The 19,881-nt window shown below is 31.5% G+C and overlaps 1 protein-coding gene across 2 annotated transcripts in view; it reads right to left on the reverse strand.

The window, feature by feature from the left end:
- Window positions 1–14,910, reverse strand: part of LOC126884287 (E3 ubiquitin-protein ligase UBR2) — a 155,376-nt gene extending 140,466 nt beyond the window's left edge. The window contains exons 1-2 of one of the 2 annotated variants that reach the window (XM_050650215.1): window positions 14,705–14,910; window positions 14,419–14,597 (exon numbers count right to left, since the gene is read on the reverse strand). The gene's annotated coding sequence lies outside the window, so the exon portion shown is untranslated. The remainder of the gene's footprint in view (window positions 1–14,418; window positions 14,598–14,704) is intronic. The other variant, XM_050650216.1, reaches the window with a different exon arrangement.
- Between the last annotated feature and the right edge of the window lie 4,971 nt (window positions 14,911–19,881).

Here is a 19,881-nt window from a genome sequence, read left to right on the forward strand (position 1 = left end):
TAGGAAACTGTGTAATAATATAAATTTATAATAATCCGTTAATATTGTATCAATAAGTTTAGACCTCTACTAGTTTTATCTTCTTTTATTTCATAACGTATTATGTTTTCCATCTTTTGGTTATTTTGCCAGTTATTAGCGTACTCATCACTGTATTACAATAAAGCACTACAAACTAATGGAGATATTAACCAATATTGGAATAAACACCTGTGATTTAAGAATTATCAGCAATCTGTAGTGAAATCAAACATCGTCTATCCAGACAGAGGCAGGAGAATCCTACAATATAAAAATCAAATGTGTGGTCCCTCACGAATGTATACTATCACCACTGCTCTTTAACATATCATCATCACATTGTTTTGATTTGCTTGTCTAGAAAATGCTTAGAAGAAATGCGTGCAATGTGCTTCCCCGTTTAGGATTTTGTCCTCTTCAGGGTTTGAGGTGAATGTATTGTGTTGGCAGCAAAAGCAAACAGTCCGAAAAACACACTGGGGCAAGCGCCGTGTCCTGGTGTTCTTGGATCCTGGGTTATGCCGGACGGTGGTGTCCAGAAGGCTAAGAAGTCAACAGAGAAGAAAGTTTGATGGATTGTTGTTGGTTCCATAGACATTTACGTGTACTGTCCGTGCTTTGCTCTCGACCAGTCTCCCTAGAAACCATTGTACAACGACAGGCGAACCTGCGTCCCTCGTCGGCGGTCAGGAGGTGGCTTTGAGCGCAGCGTGGACAGTGTGCGTTCGAGTGGAGAAAATAGTTGCGGCTATTTTCTTGGGACGAACAGGTATAATTGTGCAATGAAGTTGGGAAACCGCAAAAAACCAACTTCTCCCTGTTCGGGGTAGGGAAGAGGAAATGTTAGAGGTGGGTACGGTAGGCTAACGGGGTAGCCTCAAGGATGTTTTCGTACTCCACCGGGAGTTCGTCAATGCATGTTTGCATTAGAGCGGACGGTACATGAATCTTTTTGCGTTTGGGCTTTCGGTGGAGTACGTGGCCGGAAGATGAACAGGAACATTTGAGAGATTCTTGTGTGTCGGAAGGGGGGCCGTTGATTACTTTGATTGTGAAGTTCCTGTTCAGAGAGTTTATTCTCTCGGTGATTTTGGGGGTGTTCGAGATGTTATGGATTTCGTTTGAGGGATATCGCCAGTGCTCATAGTTGCATCTACGCAAGATTCTACGTTCTGTCCTCAACAACCACTCTTGTTTTTGTCTTGAACAAAGAGAGTAGATACATGATTTGTACTCCATGACGGGTCGAATAAAGGTCTTGTAAGTGTGAATGAGAGTCTTCTTTAACATATACTATGAGGAAATCTTTCAAGAAGCAGTGATGTTGAAATCAGAGGACTTTCAAGATGTTGAAGTAGGAATTCGAATTAATGGAGAATGTATCAATAACGTAAGATACACAGATGACACAGAAGCTCTCCAGGAGTTAATGAATAGAAACACAGAAGTAAGTCAGAGATACAAACTTTCACTAAACACTAAGAAAACAAAATGTATGATGATCTCTAAGATGGAACACCAATTTGGACGAATTCCCTAGAAATCTAATTAATGTAGTATAGAGACTGCAAGATCTGCATTTCAAAAAATGGCTAATCTATTCAAATGTCATGATTTATAATAATAATAATAGAAATATTGAATGGGTTGCATATGTGAGTCCATATTAAATGTAGTAATGAAACAAAGACTTACTCACAATCATTTAATTATACTTTGACGACCGGTTTCGATCTCTACATTATTCAGATCATCTTCAGGTCGGCGTTACAAGTAGTTAAATGCTACAATTAAAGAAAACTAGAGTTAGAACATTGTCTGGTTGCACAAATGTTAATAGAAAGCTAAATTCGAAAACATTTTTTTAAATAAAGGTTTGCAACTGTTGACATTTCAGAAATGCGATACATACAAATGCACACTTATGAGTAACAGATACTCATAAGCATGTATAAGCAAATGGATGCATGCAGTTTAAGAATATTTGTTGAAAAAGTTAAAATAAAATTTTTTAAAAATAAAAAAAAAATAATTAAAATATTAATCAAAATTAAATATGCTTCCAAAATTCAAAAAATAATAATAATAGATAGTAATATTGCTCTGATCTACTTACATACCGTTACAAGGGATGCGTTGCCACTTAGTTGTTAACATGTTAATACGTCCAACTTATGCTAATAGGTTAGCTGGGAGAGGAATAGGGCAAACAGACATGTTACGTAGGTCAAAACACAGTAATTTTTTTTTGTGTTTTTGTCAAACATGTCTGTTTGCCCTATTCCTCTCCCAGCTAACCTATTAGCATAAGTTGGACGTATTAACATGTTAACAACTAAGTGGCAACGCATCCCTTGTAACGGCATGTAAGTACATCAGAGCAATATTACTATCTATTATTATTATTTTTTGAATTTTGGAAGCATATTTAATTTTGATTAATATTTTAATTAGTTTTTTTAATTTTTAATTTTTAAAAAATTTTATTTTTTAACTTTTTCAACAAATATTCATAAACTGCATGCATCCATTTGCTTATACATGCTTATGAGTATCTGTTACTCATAAGTGTGCATTTGTATGTATCGCATTTCTGAAATGTCAACAGTTGCAAACCTTTATTTCAAAAAATGTTTTCGAATTTAGCTTTCTATTAACATTTGTGCAACCAGACAATGTTCTAACTCTGGTTTTTCTTTAATTGTAGCATTTAACTACTTGTAACGCCGACCTGAAGATGATCTGAATAATGTAGAGATCGAAACCGGTCGTCAAAGTATAATTAAATGATTGTGAGTAAGTCTTTGTTTCATTACTACAAAATAATAATAGAGTTTATTTGAAGCAAATAATTATTGTACATAATATAAACTCAGGTACACAATGGTTAGATTTTGATTATATTAATCAACACTAATTGATTTTAAAATTTACAAAAAGGAATCAAATATACAGTAGAACCCCGCAAATCCGAACTAATTGGGAGGACAGCCTGTTCGGATTCCGAAAAGTTCGGATTATCCGAAAGTTAGCCTAACTAATAATTCAAAGCTTTCGTTGTCCTTGATGTTGAGTCGCAAAACGTTCTCGCAAGAGTGTGGACAATATTTTTGAACTTAACTGCAAGAGAATTGAAGTAAGTTTATATGTAACCTTTATAAGCACTACGACGTATGAAGTACGTATTAATTTTTAAGAAATTTTAAATGTCAAAGCCCTATTAACCTTCGAGTGGTAACGTACGGTCCTTGACACCGACGTAATGGATTTTTCGCGGTAAAACTCAAATGCGCATATTTTTTTGTCCGCGCGGCCAGGTAGCTTTCAAATTCTCATCACACTATTTAGTCTTGAAAAATCTATGGCCAAGTGTGGATAGTTCATAATATGAATGTTATTATGAGTTCAAATAACATAATATGTTATTATGAGTTCATAATAACATATTATGTTATTTGACCTGACGGTGTGAGAGACAAGAGGTTACATTTATGTTATACTTAACGGTAAGTTTTTGTTGTTTTTGGTCCATAGTCAGTTTAAATAATAGATATTAATTTTAGGAGTTGTATGTGAATATTGATTATGAAAGAGAACAAATCAGGTTGCAACAACTTTTTGACGAAATTGTTGCTAATTCCGAACCAGAACCATACAGTGCGGTGCAGTGGAGTGTATAAAAAAATGAGGAAACAAACAGACAATAATTTCAGTTTGTGTTGGACATTTGTTGAATAATTTTATTTTTTTTGTGACATTTCAACCCTTGTCGATATGTTTGTTGATATTTTGTTTCAAAAACTTGACATGTTTTTGTAAATTGTTTGTCAATTATGTTAGTATCTAAAAGAAGCCAATTTTTTAACGTGCATTTTTTCCCGAATATAAATAAATACTGATCATTTCTTACTATATGGTTATTTAAATATAGTTATGTTAAACATTTAGTCACATCAAAATATTAACAGAAAATCACAACCTAAGATATTCATTATTAAAAAAGTCGGTGTCGTAGACCGACGTTACCAACTATGTTACAAGAATTCACGTTACCGGCGGAAGGTTAATCCAACATTGTTTAATTTCTGGTTTTACTCTGTATAATAAACATGTTTTTAAGTTTTTGTCGTGACTTTTTTAATTTTGTTCACTTTCTGTTGGTTCGGATTTGCCGAAAGTTCGGATTAGCGGGGTTCGGATTTGCGAGGTTCTACTGTAGTCTTTTTCGCTCATCTGTCTCCAAATTTGGGCTCCTCTTCTCATTAATTCAGTTACTGTTAAATGTTGTTTATCGGACCTACGAAAATCTCTCATAAAATTCAAGAAAGGATTGCGACAGATTTTCTATGGGATTCTTCTGGCAGGACTTCATTTTCTATGAGAATTTTTATGACTTTTTGAATTATGTTTTATCCATTTTTACAATAATTTTCACAATTTAAACACTTATAAGTGACATTCCAAAAAATTATCAATACACAAATCATGGACTCTCAAAGCCACCACCTGTAAGAAAATTGAGATTTTCGAAATGTGGCTCTATAGTTGAATCCTTTGTTTTGTTGAGAATGCAAAAAGAAAAGGAGCTGTTAACCACAATAAAAACAGCCAAAATTGAATACCTCAGTCACATCATGAGGAACAGCAAGAGATAAGGACTGCTGCAACTAATCTTGCAGGGTAAAGTAGAAGGAAAGCGGGGACCAAGAAGGCGAAGAATTTCCTGGCTGAAAAATCTATGTATGTGGTTCAACACAACAACCACAAATATTTTCAGGGCAGCTGTGTACAAAGTAGAGATTGCCATGATGGTCGCCACGATGCTAAAAATATAGGCACTACAAGGAGAAGAAGAAACATATTGTTATCCACTTTTCTCAGTTCTAATGATCCACTGCATCAAATATTCAATCCACCATTTTTACATAAAACAAGACCCTATGATCTGAAAGAGTGATATTATTCTTCTTTATGTGCCACCTCTGTGATGAAGGTTGGCAATCATCATTGCTATTCTAACTTTTGACACTACAGTGGAACCTCGATAAGTCGGATTAATCGGGACCACGGCCGATCCGGGTTATCGAAAATACGGGCTAGCCGGAGAATATGGAAAAAATTAATAAAATACACATTATAATTACAAAAACATGAAATATATTATGCACAATACATCTAAATTACGTACAGTTGTCTAAAGTATTGTTTATTTCTTGGTAAAAAACTCAGTCAAAGCAAAAAAAAAACTGTTTATTTTGTCTGATGAAAATCGGTCCGGGTTAGCCGGACTTCCGGGTTGTCGGAGGCCGACTTATTGGGGTTCCACTGTACATCCTGAAGTGTGATATTGTTCTTCACTCCCCATGCGTCACGATTCATTTTCAAACAAATTAAGTCAAAATTTTGTCAGTCAGTTTTGATTTAATTTGTTTGAAAATGAATCGTGCCACACAGGAAAAGATAAAATGGAACTACTATATTATAAAAAAATGTAAATTAAGATTTTTGAATGTGCAGTTTTTTTAAATTTCTTATTACTCTGGGCTAATTAGCAAAATTCATGGAAAAGTTATTTACCAGCAATTTTATTGCTGGAATCGAGTTATAAGATCCTATATATTAATAATATAGGTATGCAAAGTCCGCAGAAGGCGTGCTACTTTTTTTATAAACAAAATGGCGCCGACAAATCGTATTTTTTTCAATTATTTCTCTATAACTCCGAAGATTTTAACTTTACAACAAAAACACCCAAATAAAAATTCACCGCAATTAAATTCTGCATAGAGATATGTTTTTCACGATTTGCTCCGACGAAAATTTTCCTCGGAAAATGCGGGTTTTCCTAATAAAAACTTTAATTTTCAAATAAAGTTTTAGGTAAGTAATTATTAATCAATAATTAAATAACTTAGTGACGTCAAAGCTTTCTTGGTATAGATTGTAATTCCAGAAGCCGGTGAAAATTAAGGCTATGGGTACATAATTCGCAAATATTTTACGTGTATCCCTACTTTTTCTGTCTTTACACGGCAAATTACGTGTAGTAAAATTCACACTGGCATGGATATGTAAACATTACTAGAATGTCATTCTACTTGAAAATGTCATCATTAATTTAAAGAGATGGCTTTTGAATGTTCTTGGATAACTGTTATTTTTATAATTGCAAATTATTAATTCAGTTAATAAATGTGATAATTTTTTCACTAACTATGTATTCAGTGATTGTAATAATTTATTTGTACAACAAAAACTAATATTCAATCGAGAAAAGAGGAAAAGTGATTTTTTAATAATATTATTACGGAAAGATTACAATTTTGAACATCTTTAACAACAAATTACTTGGATCACAGAATATATTATCCTGATGTATTCTGTGCCTGGATCTTCCACAAATAATACACAATAAATAACTTTTTATTAAGTTCACGTCTTAAATCAATTATTTATCAAATACACTATATATCAATAATATTTAATCAATAACTTAAAATATTCACGATGCAATGTCAAATATTTAAAATTGTCACTGATTGTCAGTGTCTATGACTGACAATATATGCTGACAAGATTATATTCGGCTGAGTGCGTTGTAAGACAAAGATAGATTTGGAAAATATTACCACGGATTGTGTTCATTTTTTTCGAATCCTGAAAAAACCAATAAATATTTTTGAAAAATTTAAACGCAGAATGAAAGACTAAATTATTACCGAGGGCCGAAAGTCCCTTAGAATAAATAAAAAGTTTATTTTGAATGAGATATTTGAAATTAAAAATCACACTAAATTTTCTCTTAGTTTTTCACCCCTGTAACTTATTAAAATAAACATTATAGAAGTTCTCAGGGACTTTCGGCCCTCGCTAATAACGTAATCTTTCATTCTGCGTTTAAATTTTTCAAAAATACTTATTAGTTTTCTCAGGATTCGAAAAAAATGAATCGCCATTTGAATAGCATTGCAGCCGAAAATACGTACCGATCCTCTTAAACGAATATTTTAGCAACAATTCAATTGTTAATTAACAATTTACGATCGCAATAATAACCAAAATAATCATGATACAATGATCAAACTTATAAAGATTATAAAGATGAGATGCTTATTTAATATTTTATCGACAAAATATAAATTTTTCTTTTTTTTGCATAATCTTTAAATTTTGAAAAAAAAAAGTTATAATACGCTGGTATTCTTAGTAAAGTACAGAGAAAGGTTATTTGCCAGCAATTTTATTGCTGAAATCGAATTATAAGATCCTATATATTATTAATATAGGTATGCAAAGTCCGTAGATAGTGTGCTACTTTTTTTTATAAACAAAATGGCGCCGACAAATCTTATTTTTTTCAATTATTGCTCTCTAACTCCGAAGATTTTAACTTTACACCAAAAACACTCAAATAAAAATTCACCCCAATTTAATTCTAAATAGAAGTACGTTTTTTCCGATTTGCTCCGACGAAAATTTTCCTCGGAAAATGTGGGTTTTCCCAACAAAATCTCGAATTTTCAAATAAATTTTTTGGGCCAGTAATTATTTATCAATAATTATATAGCTTTGTGAAATAAAAGCTTTCTTGGTATAGATTATAAATTCAGAAGCCGGTGAAAATGAAACGAATATTTTAGCAACAATTCAATTGTTAATTAACAATTTACAGTCGCAATAACAACCAAAATAATCATGAGACATTGATTAAACTTAGAAAGATTATAAAGGTGTGATGCCTATTTAATATTTTGTCGACAAAATATAAATTTTTCATTTTTTTGCATAATCTTTAATGTTTAAAAAAAATTGTTATAAAAAAATGAACATTTCTCAGAAATTGTTTATTATATTCTAATTTTATAAAATACTTAAAATGCGTATTTCATAGGTCTTGAAAATGAATGCTTTAAAAAAAATTTCCAACCATTTGCAAAAAAGTTATGAAACAGCAAAATAAATATACGTTTTCTCCGTTGTTTATAATTTGTTTTAATTGTTTCAAAGCTTAAAAGTGAGTCTATGGTATAATATGATTACTCACAAAGAATGTCAAAAATTAGTGCAATGGTTATATTTTAATCAAAGATTAAAAATACTTTTTTTTGTAATTTTTAGCGCAAAAGTAGGTCTGAGACAGAGTCGGAGCTTAAATGTTCACTCGAAGCGACTGACACGCAGCATGCATTATTTATAAAAGTGTACGTCTCGCGCGGCCCGTCGTCGCTCCGAGTGAAGATTTTAGTTACAGTGCTGTATTATTCTACTTTCGCGCGTGTAAATTACAAAAAAATATATTTATAATCTTTAATTAAAATATAAGCATTAAACTGATAATCGATATTTCTTTGTAAATAATTAGCTTGTACTTTAAACTCACTTCTACGCTTTGAAAGAATTAAAAAAAATTATAAACACCGTAGAAATCGTATGTTTACTTTGCTGTTTCATAACTTTTTTGCAAATGGTTGCAAAAAAGTATTAAAGCATTCATTTTCAAGATATTTGAAATGCGCATTTTAGCTATTTTTTAAAATTACAATATAATAAAAACTTTCTGAGAAACGTTAATTTGTTTATAACTATTTTTTTTAAACATTTAAAGATAATGCAAAAAAAATAAAAAAATTTTATTTTGTCTACAAAATATTAAATAGGCATCTCATCTTTATAAGATTTCAAAGTTTGATCAGTGTATCATAGTTATTTTGGTTATTATTGCGGCCGTAAATTATTAATTAACAATTGAATTGTTGCTAAAATATTCGTTTAATTTTCATCAGCTTCTGGAACTATAATCTAAGCCAAGAAGGCTTTTAAGTCACCAAATGATTTAATTATTGGTAGATAATTACTTATCTAAAACTTTATTTGAAAATTAAAGATTTTGTTGGGAAAACCCGCATTTTCCGAGGAAAATTTTCATCCGAGCAGATCGGGAAAAACACGTCTCTATGCAGAATTTAATCACGGTGAATTTTTATTTGGGTGTTTTTGTTGTAAAATTAAAATCTTCGGAGTTATAGATTTTCGGGCGCCATTTTGTTTATAAAAAAAGTAGCACACTATCTGAGGACTTTGCATACCTATATTATTAATATATAGGATCTTATAATTCGATTCCAGCAATAAAATTGCTGGTAAATAACTTTTCCCAAAAATGGCCTATTCTCCGATAATCAGCCCAGACTATATTCACACTGTAGCATTACACATTACTTTGATACATTTAGTCAGTGGCAAATATCAGTCTTCAAACAGATGATATACCATACATAGTGATGCTGCTATGTAGCTGATTGTTTGTTGATCATAATATTAAAACCTCTGGTTTAAGTATTAAATTAAAACTAATTTAAAGTTGACCACAAGTACTCCAGGGAAATAAGGCAAAAATATACCATGTTCGGGACACTTGAGCAGCCAGGTTGCAAATGGGTTTTTTGGGTACTATATACCTAATACATTATACACACAAAAATGCCCGTCACAGTTCGGACGAGAAATTTAGTTATTAAAAAGTAAGTGTCAAAAATGGCAGTTTTTTCGTTTAAATCGCTACCAGTAAAAATAGGGTAATTAAATATCTTATTTATACTGTTATTCTTTTAGTAGATGAGCCAAGGTTTAAAATAGCAGTTTTTGAATTTCGGTTCGATCATTTGTTGCTTCAGAAATTGCAAAATAAGACTAAAATTTCGAAAATAAAAAAATTGCTATAACTTTTGTGAAAATGACCTTAAGACTTTCATATTGCATAAAAAGTTGGAACAAACAGTCCATATAATGCACAAAAAATTTTTAAGACAATTCGTCAATTACTTTAAATTTTATTCAATTTGTTTATACCAATGAGCTTTTTTTCGCAATATTATTGTTCAGAAAATGGTAATGATATAGCAATTCTGTGAAAACCACATGAAAGAAGAAAAGTCATGTTTTCAAAATATTTTTAAAAAATCATTAAGAAGTCATTTTTATCATTCCGAAAACATTTTACCAAAGTAGGGTCATTTTTAGTTCATAAACAATTTGAATAACTTTGTTAATATTGACTGTAGATTAGAACTACTTTGGGATTTGAAAAGCTGGTATTTTTTACGAATTTTGAAAAAACACTTTTTGCCTAGGTTAATTACAGTCAAAGTTAGCCACTTTTTTTATTTAATTTGCAGCTACTTTGTTTATAACAATTAAGCAACCCAACTAGAGTCATTTCGAAGTTGAAAGTATATAGTTTATGTGTAAAAATTTGAGTAAACTTTAAACTTTAACAGAGTTGTTAATAAAGCTTTAAAAATAACGTTCTAACGAAATCGATTTGTGGTCGGTGGAAATGAATTATTAAAATCCGTGCACTCAAAAAATGAAACTGATTCTTCAAACATATGCTGCGATTAATATCTCCAGAGCTTGTTGATGGATTTTGATAATAATTTTTTTAAATTGTATATGTACTCGTAGTCTTGTAGAGTATGTTATGTACGTAAATCCCCACCTAACATTTCAAAGTGTTAGGGGGAGTTCCCCTTATCACTCAGGGATATGAAAAATAGATTACGACCGATTCTAAGATATACCGAATATACATATATAATTTCATAAAAATCGGTCAAGCGGTCTCGAAGGAGTATGACAACTAACACTGTGACAGGAGAATTTTATAGATGTAAATATATAGATCGGTATTAACAAATAGGGGTTGGTGATGGAAAAGTGTAAATTAAGGGTTGTATGTATTTTTTAATCCTACATCATACAAAATTAAGATAGACAATTTTGTCCAAAAAAATAAAAAAAATGTCAGGGGGGCAACCCCCCTTATAACCTATGGGTATGAAAAATAGATTGAAACCTATTCTCAGTCCCATAGGATATACTTGTAAAATTTCATAAAAATCGGCCAAGCCGTTTCGGAGTAGTGTGGTAACTAACACTGTTACAGGAGAATTTTATGTATATTGAAGTAACTGTGAATTAAATAATAAAAGTGGCTAACTTTGACCGTAATTAACCTAGGCAAAAAGTTTTTTCTCGAAAATTTGTGTAAAAATACCAGCTTTTGAAATTCTAAGGTAAATTTACTCTACAGTCAATATTAACAAAGCTATTCAAATTGTTTACAAGCCAAAAATGACTCTACTTTAGTAAAATGTTTTCGTAGTGACAAAAATTACTTTTTAATGATTTTCTTCAATAATTTGAAAACAAGACTATTGTTCTTTCATGTTGTTTTCACAGAATTTCTATATAAATATTATTTTCTGAACAATAACATTACAAAAAAAGCTCTTTGGAATAAACAAATTGAATAAAATTTAAACTAATTGACGAATCGTCTTAAAATTTTTTGTGCAGTATATGGACTCTTTGACTCAACTTTTTGTGAAATATAAAAGTTGTAAGATCACTTTCGTGAAAGTTATAGCAATTTTTTTATTTTCGAAATTTTAGTTTTATTTTGCAATTTTCGAAGCAACAAATAATCAGACCAAAATTAAAAAACTGCCGTTTTAAACATTGGCTCATCTACTAAAAGAAGAATACTATAAATAAGATATTTAATTATCCTATTTTTACCTGTACCGATTTAAACGAAAAAACTGCCATTTTTGACCCTTATTTCGATGGCTTAGAGCCATAGTGACGTAACTACAAAATTGGCGAAATTGAGTTAAGATAGCCAAAAGTATGTCTAAGGTGTAAAGATTTAGTGCCAAAGAAACGGAACAGCTACTATAAATATTTAAGAAGATGGCATTACGCGTAAGTACAAAAAAACATTTTTGTTTTGGCCCATAGTAAAGTAAGAGCGCTTACGTTATTTGGGTTCATAAATCAATATTGTAAAGTAAGCTCGTAACGGGCGATACATTCTTTTGGCACTAACCGTCCCTTATAAAGTTTACCTTGCGACACAGTTCTAACCTATAAATTGCTTATAGTTCCAAATTATTGTGTGTTGTTGGAGATATTGTTTATGTGCGCTTAATTATTTAATTTCTAATAAATTACATAATAACTGTCAATAAATATGTCTAGGGGAAAAAAGTATGGTTCGCGAAAATCGTAAGTATAATTCATAATATACCAATTACAATAATAACTATATATTTTAAACTATTACCTTTATAGATTACACTGAGGATACCATAAATTCTGATGACTCTTTAGCTGATCCAGATTTTAATCCTACCAGCTCAGGTTAGAGATTAACAGTAATGGTTTTAGTTTTAGATTTTTAAAATGCCTTTTTAGGATAATAGTAAAAATAAACTTTAGACATATCTGAAACTTTTGTAAGGAGAATTCTATCTAAACGCACTTAGGAAAATATAATACAATCTGACAAAATAGGTCATCACATACCTGCAAATAAACGTCCTGAAATTGCTAAACAGAATATTATTGATACATATAAATTTATTTCCTCGAGTACTGTCTCATTACTGCCGAAAAGATACTGGTAAGCAATATCTGGCATCCGACTTAAATGTTCAAATAATGTACAACCTCTATACAGAAGACTACTTATATAAAAAATTGAATCCAGAAAAGCTGTGGTAATACAGAAATATTTTTAATACAGAGTTTAACATTTCATACTCCCAGGAAGGACTTGTGCGACAAATGTTTCGTATTTGATCACTTGTCAGCAAACGAACAAGCTACAAAACAGAGTGAGCACGCAAGCCATTTAAAAATAAAAACATTAGCCAGAAATATGAAGAATTCCATAAAAGAAAAGGCACTTGCTGGTGATTGTTTCTTAGCTGAATTCGATCTAGAAGCAGTCCGCTATTGCCCAAAAACTAATGCAAAAAAACTTTTTTACAAACGCAGATTAGCTGTCTATAATTTAACAGTTTTTAATGTTGCTTCCAAAGATGCCTATAATTATGTTTGGCATGAAGGAATGGCTAAACGCGGTTCAGTCGAGATTGCTTCATGCATCTGGAAACATTTATCTGAAAATCAACTGCACAGTGAGTATAATTTTTTTTCAGACACGTGCGGTGGACAGAATCGAAATGTTAATATGGTTTCAATGTTTCTCTATGCCGTTAAAAATTTAGAGTGTTTCTATAATTAACCAGTTTTTTTTTAACCTGGCCATTCCATGATGGAATGTGATTCTGTCCATGCGCAAATAGAAAAAAAAGTCGAAATGTAGACATTTTTGATCCATCTGGTTGGTATGCGATTATAAGAGCAGCATCCAGAAATTTAAAGTACAGGGTAACTGAAATGGATCAAACAGCGTTTTTCGATTTTAATAGCTTGACACAGAAAACTATACATAATAAAAAATAGATACAAATTGCAACAAAATAAATTGGCTTAAAGTCGTTTGGTTTCAGTTTAAAAAAGAATGCCCAAACACAGTGTTTTTTAAGTACGAAATGGATTCAGAAGCTTTTCTTGAATTGGATGTTTCAACCAATGTTTGTGTAAGTAATCTATACAAGTGCCATGGCTATCTCCTCTAAAAAATATAAAAATCTTATGGAGCTTTGTCAAGATGTTATTCCCAAAACATGTTTTTATGCTTCTTTAAACGAGTGTCATGGAACATATGGGAACGAAAATATATCCAATCAAGAAGATAGTGATTAATATTAATTTTTTTGTATTTTTTAGTATTTCGCTTAATAAATACTGTTTATTTTTTTTATTTTTATTATTAAAACGATCATTTAAGATTAAACGTATCTACATTTTTTAGTGTAACAAAAACGTAACTACCTATAGGTGTAACTAAAATCTATATCATTTTTACCAAAAACATAAAATAATACATTTTACTACAAATTCTGTTTCTCCTACCTTTATTTTATACTAAAAAATACTTTCGGTTGGTATAATTCCATTAAATATTTAGTAATTTGCGTTTACCCTGTTTTAAAAACCTTTATTTCACTTTATTAGAAATTGTGTTTTTTGTAGTTACGTCACTATGGTTCTAAGCCATTGATTTGTTAATAACTAAAATTCTTGTCCGAACTGTAACGGGCATTTTTGTATGTATAATGTATTAGGTATATAGTACCCCAAAAACCCATTTGCAACCTGGCTGCTCAAGTGTCCCGATAAAAACCTTATTTCTCTGGACTAAAGGTATTAGACCTTTAATCACAAACTAAAAATAAATACAAATAAACCTGTCAAATTTTAACAGATTTTCCTTATAGTCATGTGCTACTGTTGGTTTTGAGGAAAATGTTGTAACTATAACACTGTTGGGTAATAGTAGAGGAAGAGAAAGTGCAATATTGTCCAGGAAAACTTTCTCCCAAATTATAAAAACAAAAATAGTGTAGCATGACAAGTACAATTTTTAAACAGTATGAAAATAAATGACACGTTATTATTAAACACAAAGAGAAACGCAATTACCTTCTTATTCAGTCTGACAAGGACAAGGTTAGATCTCATGTAAATCTTCCGTATTTTTAGTTTTTCTTTATCTATCACAAGGGACTTTAAGGTATATAGTCGAGGGTTGATGAAGTACAAACACTAAACTACAGTACCTACAGCTCAACACTCTCAATCAACTACAAAGCTTCTGTGATCTAAAAAATACACTTTGGTAGAGTGCCAAGAAATGGAGAAACTTGTTTCCTATATGCTTTATAATTTTAGAAATTACAGAATTAATGACATGTGAAAGACGACTTACTGTTAATTTTTTCATAAGATATTTTGTAACTGTAATTTTATATTCTATTTCACTAACAAACAGATCATTTGTCCACTAATTTTTGTCACTTCAGTTCAGAAATTGTCAAATTGTAAAATCTAATAATGGAGTTCTCGTAAAGTTCTCTTCGCGTGAGCGCAGTACAACATACAACTTCAGCTGATTTCACCAATAAAACCAAAGATGTTAGTAAGAGAAGAGAGGATGATGGTGTCAAATGTCATACTGCACCAATAATGTTCATCTTAGATTGACACAGAATACAGAATAAAAAGACATGGAATGCAACATACATACAGTTGGAACAGCATAAATCTCGATGTACGTCATTATGTACGTCAGAGATCTAAGTTGACATTGTTGCCAAATTACAAAAAATTCCTTAATCCATTTTAAATCAAATATACCACATAAATGCAGAAGTGGATTATACAACCAAACAAATTAATATTCATTGTAAAAAAAGAATGTGTGTGTACTTTGTACGCATGTGAGAAGTTATACTTATATATGTGATTTCAACGAAATTGATATATGTACTTTAAATAGTTTATTGAAGTACTTCTTTAGGCACGATGGTGAATTTTTACATTCTCTGGCGCGTGCGCACACCGACAGTATATTAGTCAATTATCGTTATTATATGACAGTATATTTAGTCGCTCAAACCAGTGGCGGCTGGTCTGTAAGTGAAGAGGGAGGTCATATCCGGTGGTTCAAGATTTTTTTGGAAAAACAAGACCTACAAATCCCATTTTGAATAATTTCTTATTCCATCATCTGTCTTGGTTTCTTATTTTGCAATATGTTGTTTAAATTTAAGCGGATCTTTATTTGACAAGTAAATATGAAATAAGTAAAAGGAACAAGTCTTCATTACTAATTGTCAAATAAATCAGATAAATAGTATGATAATAATATCGTCACTTGAATGCAGAACTAGCTTAACTCACATTTAAGATATTGTTGCAATTCTAGATGGGTTCAGGGATTAAGAGAATTGTTACTCTGTTTTAACAAGTTTATTAAAATTCCTAATAAACTAAAGTACAAAAATAAGTCCTCCAAAATTCAAACGTGACAAAAACAATTATTATGACAAAACTTCTAAATTGACAAATATATCTGTCAGATTCCTTATTAGTCTGACTTACTCCATCTACTTACACCTATGCTAGGTGATTTATAACAATATTTTACAGGAGAGCAATTTTAATATTTCAATGTGTCATAATTTAAACAGTATTTGGTTAAATGGTGAAATTATCTCAGTATGGTATATTAGGAACCTTTTAAATGTGTTATTAGGAATGAGACGGATTAATGTCAATTTTTTTTCTAAAAAGTGTGACTTAGGATACTACTGATTTATAAATTCTACTGCAGAACTATTGTAAGTGCGATGTTTGGTACATAAGCTACTTCTGCATTTATAAATTTCAAGCTTAGAATAAATTTAATATTAACATAGGATAGAAATAAAAACAAAATCAGTAAAATTTAAAACTTTAATTTTTATTTAAGATTTACAACTCAAAATCAACATATCAAAAGAATACTATGAAATGGTCAAATTATTAAATTAACATATTATTAAATTATTCTTCGTTAGTTTCCGGTTCGGGAATGTTACTAGCTTGAATATTAGTGAAAAAGTTATGGTATTCCGTAGGTATAACTTTGTTTTCACACAAAAATAATAAGTCTTTATATTTCGCGGCAGGAATTGGAACTGGTGAGCTTCTCAACATTCTAAGTTGATAGGTCTCTAATGAATCTAACTTTTGGTAGCTCCTTTTCAATTCCAGAGTATTAATTTTTATAAAATCTTCTTCAAAACTATATTTAATGTTAAGTTCGTTTGGGCATTTTGGGTCAACCATAATATCTTTCAAATTATTAAATATGACTTTGCAACCAAGTTCAGTTTTATCCCAATTTTTTGTAGTTTTGGCTAACATGTCCTTTAAATCGTAAAAGTCCGTCTGAGCCATTTCTTTAATTTTATAAGGTCGCACTTTACACGCAGTCCTTGCTAATGTGTACCACTGCTGTGGACTAAATATAGGGATTTTTTTTGCAGCTCTTTCGATAACCCCATGTAGAGTCGCACTCATTTTGTGTATGTCCCTTTTCTAGAAAACTGTGAGTAATTTTAACACCATATTTGGCGGCACAATACATGTAGAGACAATATATAAATCGATTGCGATTTTGCCCAGTGCAGTTGTCAATATAGAAACTGAATTCCTTAATTCCATTTCGTACCATTTCGTCAATGAAACTTAATATGCAACTACCGATTTCACAAGCACCCCTACATGCTAGCGATTCTGGCCACATGTAGCAGTATCCCTGTTTGTTAGCAGCATCGTACACAGTCAGATTGTAACATACAAGCTTACGTCTATAGTAGAGGAGAGATACTTCAGCTTTAGGACATAACAATGTTTTTTGTAAGTCGTATATAGCCATGCAAAACGAATTATCAGTTTTAGCCCTCTCTTTATCTAGTTCTTTATTGGCTCTAGATAAGTCCTTGTTTTTAAGGCGAGCTTCCATTGCAGAACGAAGTTCTTCCTTTTCTGGTGGAGAAGAATTAGACAATTTGTTGCAAAAATCGCACTGGTCTTTTTTGGGAATGAAAAAACCCAAATTAAATTCATTGTTAAATACCTCTCTATATACAGCATAAGAAGCTATGGTACTTATATTGTTATCACTGCAATATGTTCTATATAAACGGTACATTTTGCTGATATTGAGGTCAGGTGGCAAATATTTTTAGTGCTATTTTTTCTGCAATAATGGCTTTCAATCAAAGCAAAGGAGTTAATATGATGTCGTACTGAAGTCTTAAAATGTTTTGGCAATCGAGAATTACATTGTACTTTACCTCGTAAATCTGCTTGTGGCGATATTGAATTTGAATGATGAGTTTTTTTAACTACTGTTTTGACGATTTGATGACTTATTCCCAGGGTATTTAAGAAAAATGTTTGACATACCTTGATTCTGTTGACTGGACAATTCTCTTGTGGAAAAGTATAAAAATACGACAGCTTTCTACGACTTTCACAAGTGTCACTTTCTGGAAGCTCAACTGCATCCTTCTTTTTTCTGGGGTGTTTTGTAGGCTTCACAGTTAAGTTCCGCAAAACAAATTCTCTCTGATAATTAATATCTCCCAACTTCCAAAAATCTTGAAAAATCTGGACGCGATGTTTTTCCTGAAATTTCGTTTGACATTTAAGTCTGCATGTTATGGGACATGGACTTTCTGAAACCTGTTTAGACTTCCAATTTACATAGGCCTTGCCGGAGTTTCGTAATTTATTTATTCTATTTCTCCTCCAATTATCTGGGTTTCTTTTTCGCTTACGAGACTTGGTGATATCTGGTATTTTTTCCTCAGACACTAGGGCATCCTGCTGGTTTACAATTGAACTATGATGATCACCTTCTTCATCCGAAGAACTTGAAGAATCAAAATCAACATCTGAGCTTCCATCTGTAGCATATGGGTCACTATTTTCATCAGTTTGTTGTGAGATGGTTGGTAAAAGCTTACCGGTAGATGTGGATGGACGCGTAATATCATCTTGGTGCTGAAGGACAGGTGTTGCAAGGTTTACAACGCTAGGTGTAGGATTATGGGAATCTTTAGCTTCATCACGTTGCTGCAAACGTGGTTGTTCTATGGATGTTTGAAGATCTATGACGTTATCTAGAGGTGAACAATAACCTAAACAATTATTCTGAGATTGGCGATACCTACTGCTCTGCTTCAGGTACTAGTAGTCCTACGGAGGTAGGTATTGGTAAGTCGTAATATTGATTATATTGTTGGGAAAACTGCTGTTCTATCGGTGTCTCGAGCTGGCAATACTGTTGTTCTTGGTGTACGGGAGAGTGTAGAGATCTTAATTCAAATAGATCTCTGTAGTACTGCTGGTTAGTATACAATGTGGAAGGGCTTTCTACCGTAGCTATAGATATAGGACTACCTGCCGTATCATTACTTAATTCTCCAGAATTCTCATGTTGTGCTGAATTCATAGACATGGCCATTTTTACCATTAACGCACCTGCAACAAATTTACAATGAGCTTACAGTCTGCATAACAAGAACAAATTACTTGCAGACATTTAAAATTAATTGATACAAATTAAAATACTCAGAAACCAGGACGTACGTTAAACCTTATTTCACTTGTTCAAATTTACAATTTTTTTCCCAATAATAATGTATCCCCAAACGTTTAATGTAGTATTATTATTATGTCTAGGTGCTGCCGTCTGTAGCAACCCGTTGTTCGATATAAATTTGAATTATATGTTATTTGATAACGAAATATGTATGTGTGGTTAGTAATTCTGCGATCTTTTCTCAAATATATCATAAAATATTGTGAAATTCAACACGTGCCTAATAGTTATATACAATTTATAGCACGTGGCAGAATAAAAACACAGCCCTTTAATGCGTACCTACTTTCTACCAAAAGCATCTTAAAAACAAGATTCATAGTTTTATTAAAGCCCACTTAGATACCCTTAAACCCACAATAGATAAAAAACCACTAATAAAGCATATTTATTATTAAAACTTACCTCGTTTCATTATTGTTTTTAAAATTCACACTCACTGCAACTCGATTTGATAAGAGAACAAACGTGAATATCCAACAAGACGATGGAAATGACTAACCGATAGCCGTTGAATTATCCTATGTAAATAGAAGATAACAAAAATAATGTTGGCCATTGTTATTGAAAATGCAGAACAATCCTAACTGTATTTGTATTTACTTAGGATTATTCTGCATTGATAAAATAATGATTTGCTAGTTAGGATTATAATGTTCTATATAGAATTTCTATTAGTAAATTTAAAGTTATGAACTTAAGATTTTTCTGCATGAAAATATACGATATGTATTATAGTCTAGGCGCCAGAGGGGTCACCGTGTCATATTCAATTCTGATGGACAAACTCAACGGTTTCTTATGGATTTTTGGCTGCTGATTACGAATTTCGAGGGGGGATTTCGATCCGAGTGGTCAAAAAATTGTTATAAACAATTTAATTGTTTATAAATTGTTTATAAGGCTCTGGCTCATAAACTAAAAGAGATAAAGAAAAATGTTTTGAA

This window comes from Diabrotica virgifera, chromosome 5, assembly GCF_917563875.1.
Source record: "Diabrotica virgifera virgifera chromosome 5, PGI_DIABVI_V3a".
Lineage (NCBI taxonomy): Eukaryota > Metazoa > Arthropoda > Insecta > Coleoptera > Chrysomelidae > Diabrotica > Diabrotica virgifera.